A 15,000-nucleotide genomic window follows, 5' to 3' on the forward strand; every position below is an offset into this window, starting at 1 on the left:
ACACGTATGCAGATTTTCCCCTCACACTCCTCATTTCTTCCTCCTTCTGCTGGTCCTCTTCCTCCTCTTCCTAGTGTTCTTCCTCTCCTCTTTCCACTTCTGCGTCTCGTCAATCTTTTATTACTGTTCCTTCTCGTCTTCGGAATTACACAGTTCCTCCTTACATACTCCTTCCTTCCTCCTCTCCTTCCCCCTCCTCTTCCTCCTCCTCCTTCTCCTCCTCTCCGTCAAGTGTCAGAAGTCTTTCATTCCCGATAAGTGGAGAACAGACGCACTCATGGCAGGGAAGCAGTGAGGCGAAACAGTAGGAGAGGCTGAATCTTTGAGTGTTGATTGGTTGGTACCTGTGACTACCTTTGTGAGCCTCCACATTTGTGAATCTCTACATCATTACATTTTCCTTTTGATGTAAGAAGGGAAAACTGGCTAAGCGCAGCAAAGGCCATTAAACAAAAAATGCCCACTTAGATGCCAAAGGAAAAGGATACATGTCTTGAAACCTCCTCTTACAAAGTCCAGGTCATAGGTAAATGGATATACAGAAGCAGATAAAGAGTTCCAGAGTTTACCAGAGAAAGGGATGAATGATTGAGAGTACTGGTTACCTCTTGCGTTTGAGAGTTGGACGGAATAGGATTGAGAGAGAGAAAAAAAAAAGTCTTGTTCAGCGACGAGGAAAAGAAAGACACGAATGAGCGAAAATATGACGAATACTGAAAGATTTGAAAGCCAACACGTTTTACTTTTCCTTCTTCGCCTCCGTCTGCTTTTATTTCCCTTTTTTTCTTGATGAACCCCCTATATAACCTCATAAACCCATACTTTCCTTTTCTTTATTCGTTATCACTCCATCACACCCCATCATAAGCTCCCCTGCCTTTCCCTTCACGAGGTTCCTACGTGACACAAAACACCCAGCACCAAAAAACGTGGCGTAGAGACTGGCCTTCCTTTCTTTCCCCCTGAGAACCGCACCCTATCGATTCCACACAAAAGATATATGTAATGCTATTCTGACCCTGAGAGAGAGAGAGAGAGAGAGAGAGAGAGAGAGAGAGAGAGAGAGAGAGAGAGAGAGAGAGAGAGAGAGAGAGAGAGAGAGAGAGAGAGAGAGAGAGAGAGAGAGAGAGAGAGAGAGAGCAACGGGGAGGTAATTGTGATGGGGAGGGGCCTTCTTACTTTTCTATCCTCCTTTATGCACTGACGTATAGATACACAAGGCAAACTGCATGACAAAATTCCTTAACAGAGCTACAATAGACTCTCATGCACGCCTTTGTTCATGTGTTGTTGATCCTCCTCCTCCTCCTCCTCCTCCTCCTCCTCCTCCTCCTCCTCCTCCTCCTCGTCCTCTTCCTCCTCCTCCTCCATCAACCACGCCAGCATAACCATAAAGCCCAATACACATTCTATTATCACGCCTCGCCGCCCTTTTGTGCCGCCGATGGAAATGATGCAACAAATGAGAAGGGACACGCTCTGCCTCTCCTCCTCCTCCTCCTCCTCCTCCTCCTCCTCTTCTTCTTCTTCTTCTTCTTCTTCTTCTTCTTCTTCTTCTTCTTCTTCCTCCTCCTCCTCCTCCTCCTCCTCCTCCTGCTGTCCATCTCTCTCTCTCTCTCTCTCTCTCTCTCTCTCTCTGCTCTTCACTCTCCTCTTGTCCAGCACTCGTCTCCTCTTTCTCCTCCTCTTACGTATCTCTCTACTTCCTTTCTTTCCTTCTCTTTCTCATTTTGTCCATCATTATCTTCCTTCTTCTTCCTCCTCCTCCTCCTCCTCCTCCTCCTCCGCCCTTTCCGCCTATTCCTCCTCTTCTTCTTCCTCCTCCTCCTCCAACTCCTCTTCCGTCTCCTCATTCTAGTCTGTCTTGTTGCTTCTTCATCTGATTGTCTTTATCTTAATCTTCTTTCTATTTCCGTTACTTGTTTTGTCTATTTCCTCGTCTTCCTCTTCTTCTTTTTCTTCCTTCTCCTCCTCTTCCTCCTCCTCCTCCTCCTCTCTTTTCCATGCGCCTTATCCTCCTCCTCTGCCTCTGTCTCTTGCTCCCTTTCATTATCAACCTCATTTTCTTTACCTCTATCACTTCCTCTATGCCTTAAACAGTTCATCATCATCATCACCATCATCATCATCATCATCCTTCTCTTCCTCCATTCTTTTTCTCATGCTTTCTTTTTTCCTCCTCTTCTTTCTTTCTTTCTTTTTTATTTCATCTTTGTCTTTTCATTCAATTTTCGTCTTCATTTTGTTGTTAGTTTTATCTTCATTCTTTTTTTTTCTTTTTTCTTTTTGCATTTATTTCCGTGTTTTTCTCTTTTTTTTCGTTTTCTTCTACTTTTCCTTCGTTATCATTTTTTTTCTTTGTCTTCATCTTTGTTTTTAATTTTCTTCTTCCTTGTCATCACCTTATTCTTCTTCTTTTTCTTCATTCTCCTCTTCTTTCTCCTCCTCCTCCTCCTCCTCCTCCTCCTCCTCCTCCTCCTCATGCCCCACAACCTCCCCCTGCGTCCTTGTTGACAATGTTTCCCATAAGCACCAAATTAATTATCACAGAGACTTAATATGCCACCCGATTCGCTTCACCTGCACGTGACTTAAACAAACAGGTAATGGCAGGTATTGATGGTGGTGGTGGTGGTGGTGGTGGTGGTGGTGGTGGTGGTGGTGATGGTGGTGGTGGTGGTGGTGGTGGTAATAATAATATAATAATAATGATTTTCTCTCTCTCTCTCTCTCTCTCTCTCTCTCTCTCTCTCTCTCTCTCTCTCTCTCTCTCTCTCTCTCTCTCTTCATCCTATCCTCTCTTCCGCATCATGATTCACTATATTTGTTTATCTTTCTCTCTCTCTCTCTCTCTCTCTCTCTCTCTCTCTCTCTCTCTCTCTCTCTCTCTCTCTCTCTCTCTCTCTCTCTCTCTCTCTCTCTCTCTCTCTCTCTCTCTCTCTCTCTCTCTCTCTCTCTCTCTCTCTCTCTCTCTCTCTCTCTCTCTCTCTCTCTCTCTCTCTCTCTCTCTCTCTCTCTCTCTCTCTCTCTCTCTCTCTCTCTCTCTCTACCACGAACCCCTATCTCCTTTCCCCACCTCCAGTGCATCTTCTTTAAAGGGTTCTGGGATCGTTAGTGGCAGAGAGAGAGAGAGAGAGAGAGAGAGAGAGAAAGGTGTTAGTCATGGCTATCGTGTCTCTCTCTCTCTCTCTCTCTCTCTCTCTCTCTCTCTCTCTCTCTCTCTCTCTCTCTCTCTCTCTCTCTCTCACACAAACAATTTCAGAGCCCGTTCTTCTGCTCCGTTTGACAGTGTGTCTTTAAGGGCAAAGTAGATAGATAGAGAGAGAGAGAGAGAGAGAGAGAGAGAGAGAGAGAGAGAGAGAGAGAGAGAGAGAGAGAGAGAGAGAGAGAGAGAGAGAGAGAGAGAGAGAGAGAGAGAGAGAGAGAGAGAGAGAGAGAGAGAGAAGGATGACACGAACTGTTTCTCAATAATGAAGGCGCCATCTCACGCAAGGCGCCACAACTTTACTCTTGATGACGAGATGGTGTGTGTGTGTGTGTGTGTGTGTGTGTGTGTGTGTGTGTGTGTGTGTGTGTGTGTGTGTGTGTGTGTGTGGTAAGGGTCAAGTTGGTGGTGAGTGAACTAGTGAGGTCGTGTCTAGACATAACTCATTTACTTACTTACTCACTCACTCACTCACTCACTCACTCACTCTCTAGTTTCTTCACTCAAATTACTCCCTTGCACTCACTAGCTCTCCTACCAGTGTTCATTAATATGCACTTACTTACTCTCACTCTTAAGCTCACAATTACTCATTTACCGTTTATTTGCTCTCTCTCTCTCTCTCTCTCTCTCTCTCTCTCTCTCTCTCTCTCTCTCTCTCTCTCTCTCTCTCTCTCTCTCTCTCTCTCTCATCCTCTGTTCTATTCCATTTATAACTGCATAATCTATTTGGTTCAATTGTTTGTTAAGTAGATAGTAGATAGTAGTAGTAGTAGTAGTAGTAGTAGTAGTAGTAGTAGTAGTAGTAGTAGTAGTAGTAGTAGTGACAGTAATGATAGTAGTATTATTAGAAGTAATCAGAATAGCAACAATAGTGACGATGACAACAACAACAACAACAACAACAACAACAACAACAACAACAACAATAATAATAACAATAATAATAACGTAAAGAAAAGACGAACCATGTGTAGAAAATATGCGTCGAACATTAAAGAAAACAGAAATATGAGACAATATGACAGTAATAACAACACAAACTGTAGCTACACAAGAAACAAAGGAAAAAGAAGAAGAAGGAGGAGGAGGAGGAGGAGGAGGAGGAGGAGGAGGAGGAGGAGGAGGAGCGAAAAACACAGAATCAAGTTAACTGCATTTACATATTTAATCTACGTGTGTCTCCCATCATATTCTATTTACTAAACGTCACCACCTTTACCCCTTCTTCTGCTCCCTTCCCTTCCCTTCCCTTCCCTTCCTTCCTTCTCTTCCTATTCTAACCCGTACATCCTCCTTTCCTCTCCATCCTGAGGCTCCTTCCTTCCTCTGTTTTCCCTCGTAACTCCCCAGGCTGGATTTCCGCAGTATACTTTTTCTTTTCTTCTTTTATTTTATGTCTGTCTGTAAAGATGCTTGACTGTTGGCTTGCTGGCTGGCTGGCTGGCTGACTGATTATTTAGCTGACTGGTTTTGTGGTTGGCTGGCTGGCTGTCTGACTGTTTAGGTGGTTGTCTGGTTGTCTAGTTGCCTGTCTGGCTGGCTGTCTGGGTGTCTGTCTGGCTGGCTGGGTGGTTGTCTGGCTGGTTGTCTGACTGTCTAGTTGTGTGGTTGTCTAGTGATCTGGCTGCTTTGATTGTCTGGCTGGCTGTGTGGCTGGCTGGATGGATGGTTATCTGGATGTCTGTCTGTCTGGCTTTCTGAGTGTTTGTCTAGCTTGTTGGATGGTTGTCTGTCTGGCTGTCTGGTTGTCTGGTTGTCTGGCTGGCTGAGTGGGTGCTTGTCTAGGTAGCTGGCTGTTTGTCTGTCAGTCTGACTGGCTGGCTAGCTGTCTGGTTGTCTGGCTGACTGGCTGTGTGTCTGTCTGACTGACTGGCTGACTCGCTGTATGGTTGTCTGGCTGGCTGGCTAGGTGCATGTCTAAATGGCTGGCTCTGGGTGCTTGTCTAAGTAGCTGGCTGTCTGACTGTCCGTCTGTCTGTCTAAATGGCTGGGTGGCTGTCTGATTATCTAACTGGCTGGCTAGGTGCATGTCTGGCTGGATGACTGGGTGCATGTTTGGCTGGCTGGCTGGCTGGCTGGATGGATGGATGGATGGATGGATGGCCTGCTGGCTGGCTGGCTGGGTGGTTGGGTGGCTTGATACTCGGCTGGCTTGCTATCTTCATGGATGACTTTCTGTCTGTTACTTTGTGAGTGGCAGTCTGAATGGCTGTCGCTCACTGTCTGTCTGTCTGCCCATCTCTCTGTCTGTCTCCTTGTCTGCCTCCCCGCCGGTTTGCAGTCTCTCTGTCTGCCTGCCTGCCTCCCTGGTTGAGCAGTTCACGTGACCTCCACTACACTCAAAACACTGCAGTTAAAACTACACGTGTTGTTAAGAGCAATCTTATAGCTGTAATAAGTTAACAAAATTTCCACATTATCAACAAGAGAAGCAATCTCGGGAACCCAGCAAATCATTTCTGTTGCATTTAAAACTAATCGAGGTGAACGAATAAAGCGCATCAAAATACGAGTCACGAAATGTTATTTGTACTAGCTTCACTATAGTGCTGTCCAATCTCGTGTTTCGCTGGGTGGTAGCAATCCCTAGGCTTCACCTGGTCAGTGCTCCCCTCAGTCCTCACACGCAAGCCACGGAAAACAGGTGGTCTGCAGGTGGTCAGAGAAGCCACCAATGCCACTTCTTCTCAGGTATTATTTCTTCATTCTGTATTTATGTATCAACTACAGCACCAGGTATACTCTCTCTCTCTCTCTCTCTCTCTCTCTCTCTCTCTCTCTCTCTCTCTCTCTCTCTCTCTCACTCGTTGGTGCCACAGGTGTCCAATGCGGCGACTGGCATCCCGCCACTCTCCTATTTCTCCTGCTCTTCCTCTTCCTCTCCTTCCACCTCTTCACTGACTCAACGCTTCACTTGACCTTAACATCGGACCTTTCTCTTCCTCCTCCTCCTCCTCCTCCTCCTCCTCCTCCTCCTCCTCCTCCTCCTCCTCCTCTTTTTCATCATATCCCTCCCTCCAGTGCAAGTATATCTCATGTTTCCTTCTTTTTCTTTTTTTTTTTTTTTTATACCATGTGGGCTTTTCACGGGAATTTATGGGCTAAAGGGGATACTTTTTAGGGTACCTCCTATCTTAAAGCCCACCCGCTAGGAAACCGTTGCCCCGAGTGAGGAAGCCCAACCTACACTCAGACCGTGGACAGGATTCGAACCCGTGCGCTTGGAGACCTCTAGGATCCCAAAGCACGCATTTACTCCCTTACTTCCTTCTCGTCCTTTCACTTCCCTTCAATATTGTTTTTCCTGTTTTTTTCTCTCTCTCTCTCTCTCTCTCTCTCCTCGTATGTCTTAATTTTTTTTCATCAGCTACTACTACTACTACTACTACTACTACTACTACTACTACTACTACTACTACTACTATTATTATTATTACTATTATTATTATTATTATTATTATTATTATTATTATTATATATTACTACTACTACTACTACTACTACTACTACTACTACTACTACTACTACTACTACTACTACTACTACTACTACTACTACTACTACTACTACTACTACTACTACTACTACTACTACTACTACTACTACTACTACGAAGAAGAAGAAGAAGAAGAAGAACAGCAAGAATACAATATAACAGATAATCATTACGAGAAGGGTGTTAAATACTAATAGTGAACAGGTCTACTACCATGACAGTGGAAATAGTACACAGTGCATATGTTACTGGCAGTTATCTCAGGCAGAATCTAGGTAGGTACGCATGCAAGCACTTCATTTATGCATGGAGAGGAAGGGTGAGGCTGGGCGAGAGAGCGGGAGGGGAAGGGCAAAAGGGAGGGGGGAAAGGGAGAGGATGAAGAGAAAGGAGAGTGTGAGAGAGAGAGAGAGAGAGAGAGAGAGAGAGAGAGAGAGAGAGAGAGAGAGAGAGAGAGAGAGAGAGAGAGAGAGAGAGAGAGAGAGAGAGAGAGAGAGAGAGAGAGAGAGAGAGAGAGAGAGAGAGAGAGAGAGAGAGAGAGAGAGAGAGAGAGAGAGAGAGAGAGAGAGAGAGAGAGAGAGAGAGAGAGAGAGAATGAATTTGCTGCTGCTACTGCTGCTGCTGCTACTACTGCTGCTACTACTACTACTACTACTACTACTACTACTACTACTACTACTACTACTACGACTACTACTACTCAAACAACACCCACCACTACCATCACCACCACCATCATCACCCTCACCACGTCACTTCCACCTTAAAACCACCAGATACACATCACTCAGTCTGGGCACAGCAGAGGCACCACGTCACCGTCTCCAGTGCCCCGTGGTTGCTGTCGTGACCAAGGACACTCCCACTACTTCTTAACACCTTCCCTTACACCTTGAAGGACCGCCTCTTAATTTGTGAGTGCCCCCTCTCGCTCCCAGGCCCCCCCTCCTTTCCAGTTACCTGCACCTCGCCCCTCTCATTACTCGGGACACCTGCCAGAGGATCCACACGCACGCCCCACGCCACTACTTGCTATCTATTACGTGGATCTAAAGAGGTTTTTCGCACGTACATTTCTGCTGTCGTCACTTTTGTAATCTAGTAAGTCAGTCAGGTGATCGTTTAGTTAGGCACGAATAGGGTGAAAGACTTAACATTTTTCCCTCTCTAATTTGGTTTAGTCAAGGAGGAGAATTGTAATCAGAAAGATAAACAATTACTTAAGACAGTTACACAGCAGGGAATAAGATATCTACCCAGTCTGTCATTATGTTAACACTCACATGGATAGACATTCCTATTGTTTAGTAAGTAGATCAGCCATTCAGCCAGCCAGCATTCAAGCCAGTAAGTCAGTGGCAGACAATCAGTCAGCCACTCAAACGTTCAGTAAGCCAGCCAGGGAGCCAGTGAGCATTCGTTTCAGTAAGAAGGTCAGTGAGCCAATTAGTTAGCTAGCCTGTCGGCCAGCGAACAAGAAAGAAAGACCGTACACACACACACACACACACACACACACACACACACACACACACACACACACACACACACACACACACACACACACACACACACATCATCCCTCTCTTCTTTCTATCCTTCATTTCCTCACTTCATCCCTCGCCTATCTTCCCACTCTCTTTATTTCTTTCTCTTTCATTTCCAGGTCCCCTCCTAATACCTCTCCTTGTCCCTCCACTCTTTTCATTCTCCTCCTCCTCCTCCTCCTCCTCCTCCTCCTCCTCCTCCTCATGCTCTATTCTTGATCCCGTCGTCCCCTCCCAGTCCTCCCGCATTAAGGAAATTAACTCATTTATAACCAAGGAAGGCCAGGGTCATGTGGGTCACCCTATAATGTTTACGGTTATTACTCCTGCTACTGCTACTGCTACTCTACTGCTACTAATTTTTCTGTTGTTACTACTACTACTACTACTACTACTACTATACACACACACACACACACACACACACACACACACACACACACACACACACACACACACGCACGCACGCACGCACGCACGCACGCACACACACTAGGAAAAAAAGTAGTAAATAAATAAACAGAACATCGAGGGGAAATCCACGTGCAGTGTTTCAATCTTGTTTAGCGACGACATAATAAAGTTTCCAGAGGGAGATACACACCCACCCACCCTCCCTCCGACCCTCCCTCCTTCCCTCCCTCCCTCCCTCCTTCTCTTCCTTCATCTCGGTCCCTTTAAGTCACAAACAAGCAAGCAACACACGGACTTGTATACACCTACACGCTCCAGATCCCCACCCACGTGTAGGACTGTCAAACTGAGCATTCCTGACATACTATTCACACTTAACTGCTTCCTTCTCTCACCATTGTGCTTCGAGGAGGTGGTGCTTGGTTGGTTGAGTTCTGATGAGTAGCTTGTTGTGTTTTGTTTTCTTTCCTTTTCAAATAGTGAGTTTTCTTTTCTTTTTTTATTGAACTATTGTTGATACTATGAAAACACACTTGGTTTTTGTTTTCTCGTCAGGATTGGTTTCAAAAAAGGACATGAATACTGTTGGTTGAGTTCTCATGAGTTTTTTTTTTTTTTTTTTATCAGTTTATTTTTTTTTTTTCTTTCTTACTTTTGCTAATACCATGAAAACACACTTGGCCTTTGTTCTCTCACCATTGTTTCTAAAGTCACAAAAGATGGTTGGTTGAGTTCTAATAAATAGGGTCTTTTTTCTCCTTTTCAAATCATGTAGTTTTCATTTTTTTTAACTATTGCTAATACCATGAAAACACAACTGGTCTTCGTTCTCTCGTCATGATAAGTTTAACTCCTTCAGTACCATGACGCGTTTTCACTCATTCTGCTTACTATATGGGTTATCAAAATAGTAAAGACTGGCCATTAATCTTCTGACCTCCATATATCCTTCCTAATGTAAATAAAATGGTCTAATCGTTCACAATTCTTAAGGTAAAAATGTGTCTCAACGGTTTCCTAGCGGGTGGGCTTTGAGATAGGGGGTACCCAAAAGTATCCCTTTAGCCCAGAAATTCCCGTGAAAAGACCACAAAGATGGTTGGATAAGTTCTAGTAAATGACTTCTTTTTCTCTCTTTCAAGTAATGAGGGCATTTTTTTTTTTTTTTCTGATTGGACTGTTGTTGTGACCATGGAAACACCCTTGAAAATCCTAACAACTCCCGGAGGAGGCGTAGAGGTATAGTGGCAAGTAGAAATAATTACGAGCACCGTTACCTGTCTGACAGAGATTTCACCTGTAATGAGCAAATGTCACAAGGCGATAACATGATGGTGATGGTGATGGTGATGGTGATGGTGATGGTGATGGTGATGGCGATGGTGATGATGATGATGATGATGATAATGATGGCAGTAGTAGTAGTAGTAGTAGTAGTAGTAGTAGTAGTAGTAGTAGTAGTAGTAGTAGTAGTAGTTGTTGTTGTTGTTGTTGTTGTTGTTGTTACAGAAACAGCAGCAACAAGAACAACAAACAATCACAACTTTATAATCTTGTTTTCTTGACTTTATCAGTATATACTCTCTCTCTCTCTCTCTCTCTCTCTCTCTCTCTCTCTCTCTCTCTCTCTCTCTCTCTCTCGGCAAGAATTCCATCTTCACCCGCAAACTATTTCATCTTCTTAATTTTGTATTTCATCACGCTAGTTGTTGTTGTTGTTGTTGTTGTTGTTGTTGTTGTTGTTGTTGTTGCTGTTGTTGCTCCTACTGTTGTTACCGTTTTCGTTGTCATCGTCGTCGTCGTCCTCCTCCTCCTCCTTCTTTTAATGTCTTTTCTTTCTTTCTTCTTCTTCTTCTCTTCATAACCTCTCCTTCAATCATTTATTTTCTTCTTCCCATATACCTGTATTCTCCTCCTACCTTTCCTCCTCCTTCCCTTTTCTCCCCTTCCTTCTCCTCTTCCCCTCTACCTCTGTTTTAATTCATTCTCAGCCATCCTTCTCTTTCCTCCTTTATCACAGTTATCGTCTTTACTTTCTTTCCAATTATCTTTTCTTGCTAATCAAACACATTACTTATTCGCTTTCTTTCTCTCGTTCTCTTTTTCTTATTCCCTACCTCCTTTTTTATCACCTCTCTTATCAGCTCTGTTTATCATTTATTACACCTCTATTCACTTTCTTAGCTATCGTTGTGTTTACTATTTTTTTTCTCCTCTTCCATATTTTATAATTTTCTTGAGTTTTACAAATATATTCTTCTATTTTCATTTCGTTTTTTTTTTTCTCTCTTTCCTTATTCAAATTTTACCGGTCATCATTTATCTTCTTCTTTGAGAGGAGCTGTCTTTATCTTTTCTTTTCATCCTCTTCCCTTATCGCACATTCCATTTATCATAATATATTTTCTCTATTTATTCTTTCCCTTGTCCTCTTGAATCTTACCGTATATTCTTCTCATACTTCTTCTTTTCTCTCTCACACTCCCTTGCAGTGCTGAACAGAACAAGCGATTCCAAAAGTTCCCACGAGTGTCGCCACGCTGAACAAAAAACGCGATTCACACAGCACACGCGGTTCCAAAACTTTCCATGAGTGTCGCAGCGCTGAACACAGACGGCGATTCCTAAAATTCCCACAAGTGTCGCAGCGCTGAACAGAAAACACGATTCTTGAGAGAGAGAGAGAGAGAGAGAGAGAGAGAGAGAGAGAGAGAGAGAGAGAGAGAGAGAGAGAGAGAGAGAGAGAGACTTAAATATATTCTTTTCTCTCACCTTACGTAAGTAGTTTACGAGGCACTGCGGCAGAAGAACCGGAGGGTAATTTGATGTGCAGTAAAGGCGAGGTTAGAAAGGGGGAGGTAAGAGGAAGGGGGAATGTGGGCTAGAGGGGTAGATGGGGAAGGGAGGAGGGATGGAGAGGCTACGATGGCGTCTGGTGCCTCTCCTGTAAACTAATATTACAGACTTGGCTGCCCATTGAATAAAGGAGGAGGAGGAGGAGGAGGAAGTCTTGGTGGTGGTGATGGTAGTGGTAGTACTAGTTGTGGAAAAACGGACAGAGGAAGAAAAAGAAGAAAAAAGAAGAAGAAGAAGAAGAAGAAGAAGAAGAAGAAGAAGAAGAACATGAAGAACATGAACAACAAGAACAACAAGAACAAGAAGAGCAAGAACAACAACAACAACAACAACAACAACAACAACAACAACAACAACAACAACAACAACAACAACAAGCCCTAGAAGGATGAGAAAAAAAAAGAACTGAAGAAAGAAAGAAAAAACATGAAGGAGGAAGCACTGTATACTTTCCCTCTTTCACTTTACGAACAAAGCTTTCATTTTCCATTTCATTTTCTTCACTTCATTTTGTTCCATCGCACTCGAAACTCTCATATCTCCTCCTTGCCCTCATCATCTTACTCTCATCAATCATCGTCATATTACCTCCACCTCCTCCTCCTCCTCCTCCTCTTACGCCTCATCTTTCCAACTCCTCCCCCTCTTCCTCCGCTCCTTGTAAGATACCATCAACCTCCTCATTCTCTTATACGCACTCCTCCTCTTCTTCATCTTCCTCTTCCTCCTCCTCCTCCTCCTCCTTCCCCTCCTCCTCCCTCTCCATCAATGCGGCATCAACAGGTCCAAAGAGCAGTCAGTGGTAGTGGTGGTGGTGGTGGTGAGAGCAGCGGCGGGTGGTGGCCAGTGCAGGCAAGGATAAAATATTCCCATTCCGTAGAAGACTTTCCAAGGAGGGTGTTGAAAGGAGGGGAGGAGGGAAGGAGAGAAGGTAGAGCAACGGGGAGAAAGCCTGGGGGGCGGGATGAGAGAGGAAGGAAGGAAGGAAGGAAGGAAGGAAGGAAGGAAATGGAAAAGAAGGGATAGAACCGACTGAGAGAGAGAGAGAGAGAGAGAGAGAGAGAGAGAGAGGTGGTGGAGAGTAGAGGCGCGGCATATTCGCCTCATTTACTGGCTTCGAAGAAATGAAATAGATAATAATAATAATAACAAAACGTAAGAAGAAAAACAAGAAGCAATATAAATAAAATATAAATAGCAAAAACTTAAAGAAGAACAAAAAAAGTGGAGGACAAGGTCGAGAATAATCAGTAAACCAGGCAAAAAAAAAAAAAAAAAACGTGAGGCAAGGAATAAGGCAGCTGTCTTCTCCTACTTCAATCTTGGTTAATAATTACCTGGCGGCCGTGAAGGTGATTAGGAAAAAAAATTAAAAATAAAAACAGTTGAAGGAAGACGTGCATGTCGCGAACGTGTGGCGCATACTGGATGTTGCTTTTTGATGGACACAGGCTACATGGTATCCTATTCCCTGAGCGTCCTCGTCATGAATAGAACGAGACACACACACACACACACACACACACACACACAAGATAGACACACTGAGTAGCAGGTTCATCTCTTAATAATATAAATAAAAGGTACACACAAATAGCATCAAACATTTCACCAAAAAACTTTTTTTTTTATGTTACATTCTCAGGGAACTTTGTGGAGGACCTTCACACGGTGACCCACGCGGCAGGAGGGGCGGGACAAAGGGAATCACGGAATGGGAGAAAGGTTAATCGAGAAAGTTGCCAGCTTATTAAACATTTCCGCCTCGGAAATAAGGCAAAAGCTAAGAAAAAAATCATATCAGGAAAAATATATCTGATAAAAAAAGCAAGATAAGTAGATCTGGAAAAAGGATCTGTTTTAAGTGTTCGTTTATTATCTTTTTATTTAGAATTATATATATATATATATATATATATATATATATATATATATATATATATATATATATATATATAATTATGATTTTTGCTATTCATTTTTAAAAATTGGTCATTTACAATGTTTGTTTGGTTTTTTTAGATTTATTGACATTTTGGTTTACAAGCACTTTATAATATTTACATATTGTTTATGAATCAATACTGAGTAGTGTGAGGTGTAGGGAAAGGCCTGCAGGGATGCACGTACCTTAGTGGGCGGACGTCCTCGGCCTACTAACTACGTCTGGGGTGTTGGCGGCACAAGCACTACGGCACTCACTGGCCAGCAAGGGTGCCACTTACTCTAACAAAGCTACGCGGAGTCACACATCAACACTTCCTCAAAAATAGACTAGCAAGCCAAAAATTATGGTGGTGGTGGTATTGGTAGTGGTAGTGGTGGTAGTGGTGGTGGTGGTAGTGGTGGTGTAAGGGTATCCAGGGGGAGCAGTACACACTATGAATTTAGCTCTACGTTCAGAGGTAACACGGTGCATCACACATAGGGCTGGAGAGGTAGGCTAGGCGGGTGCGTCTGCCTGATGCGGTGGTGGGCCAGGCAGGGGAGAGGTGGAGATGGGTGGACAGTATCACACTATCTTATATAACACACACTCGGGAGGAATCTTGGGACAGGGCCTGAGTGAGGGCCTATAGCACACGGGGGTCGCCACACACACCACACCACACCACCCGCCCACATAACAAGACTCTCATCATGGTGACAGTTTTGAGGTATTCGAGAGGGACAGCGGGCCCGCCACACTCGCCCTGCCTCACACAAATACACTTCCGGCCAATTCGAGGCGTGACATGAAACAACGGAAGCGGAACAAGGTAAGAGAGAGTGTGTTTGTGTGAGGGTGAGGCAGCCAGTGAGGAAGGGAGAGAGAGCGGAGGCACTCCCACCTCGACGAGCTCAGGCAAGCGACTGACTCAATGGCAGGGCCGATGGTGGGTGAGGGCGCGGACCTCACCCACCAGCCAACAAGGACTACGGAGGCAGCTTGTAACCTTCCTTCCCGCCACCACGCCCGTCGCGGCACGCCCTCAGGGTTGCTGTTCCCCAAAGGATCCTGCCCATTCTCTTCCTATGCGCTGCGATGACTTTAACAAACCAATAACTACTCACTTAATTGTTGGTAAAATCATAACTTCTATCCGAGACAAGTTCCTGTCATTGGGTATTCCGGAATGACTTGCCATCGGTGGTCGCGACTCCTTATCTGCCCTGCACGCTGCTGACAGTCCGGTGTGGCCAGTACGCTGCCTCAGGCTATCCTCATACAAAGCCACAAGAAGCTACAGTTGGGGGTGCAACACAGGGAAGGAGTGGCAGAAGGAAGGTGCTACAGGTTGCCGGGGTGATGTAGGCGCTAGGAACAGCGAGTGGTGCCTCAAGTTTGTATGGAGACAAGAAGGCTTCAAGTCTCCTATCTTGCCTCTGGCGAATACGACGACTGTGGCGGCAACGGCGGGACAGCATGTGTGTGTGTGTGTGTGTGTGTGTGTGTGTGTGTGTGTGTGTGCGCCTCAGTGACCCAATTCAGGGTGGTA

At 44.5% G+C, this 15,000-nt stretch overlaps 1 protein-coding gene across 2 annotated transcripts in view; it reads right to left on the bottom strand.

Annotated features, from left to right (window-relative positions):
- The window catches only part of LOC123499502, a 134,073-nt gene extending 119,631 nt beyond the window's left edge, over positions 1 to 14,442 (bottom strand). For both annotated transcript variants that reach the window (XM_045247550.1, XM_045247549.1), the window contains exon 1: positions 13,652 to 14,442. The gene's annotated coding sequence lies outside the window, so the exon portion shown is untranslated. The remainder of the gene's footprint in view (positions 1 to 13,651) is intronic.
- Between the last annotated feature and the right edge of the window lie 558 nt (positions 14,443 to 15,000).

The sequence above is a fragment of the Portunus trituberculatus genome, chromosome 50, assembly GCF_017591435.1.
Source record: "Portunus trituberculatus isolate SZX2019 chromosome 50, ASM1759143v1, whole genome shotgun sequence".
NCBI classification, from domain to species: Eukaryota; Metazoa; Arthropoda; class Malacostraca; order Decapoda; family Portunidae; genus Portunus; species Portunus trituberculatus.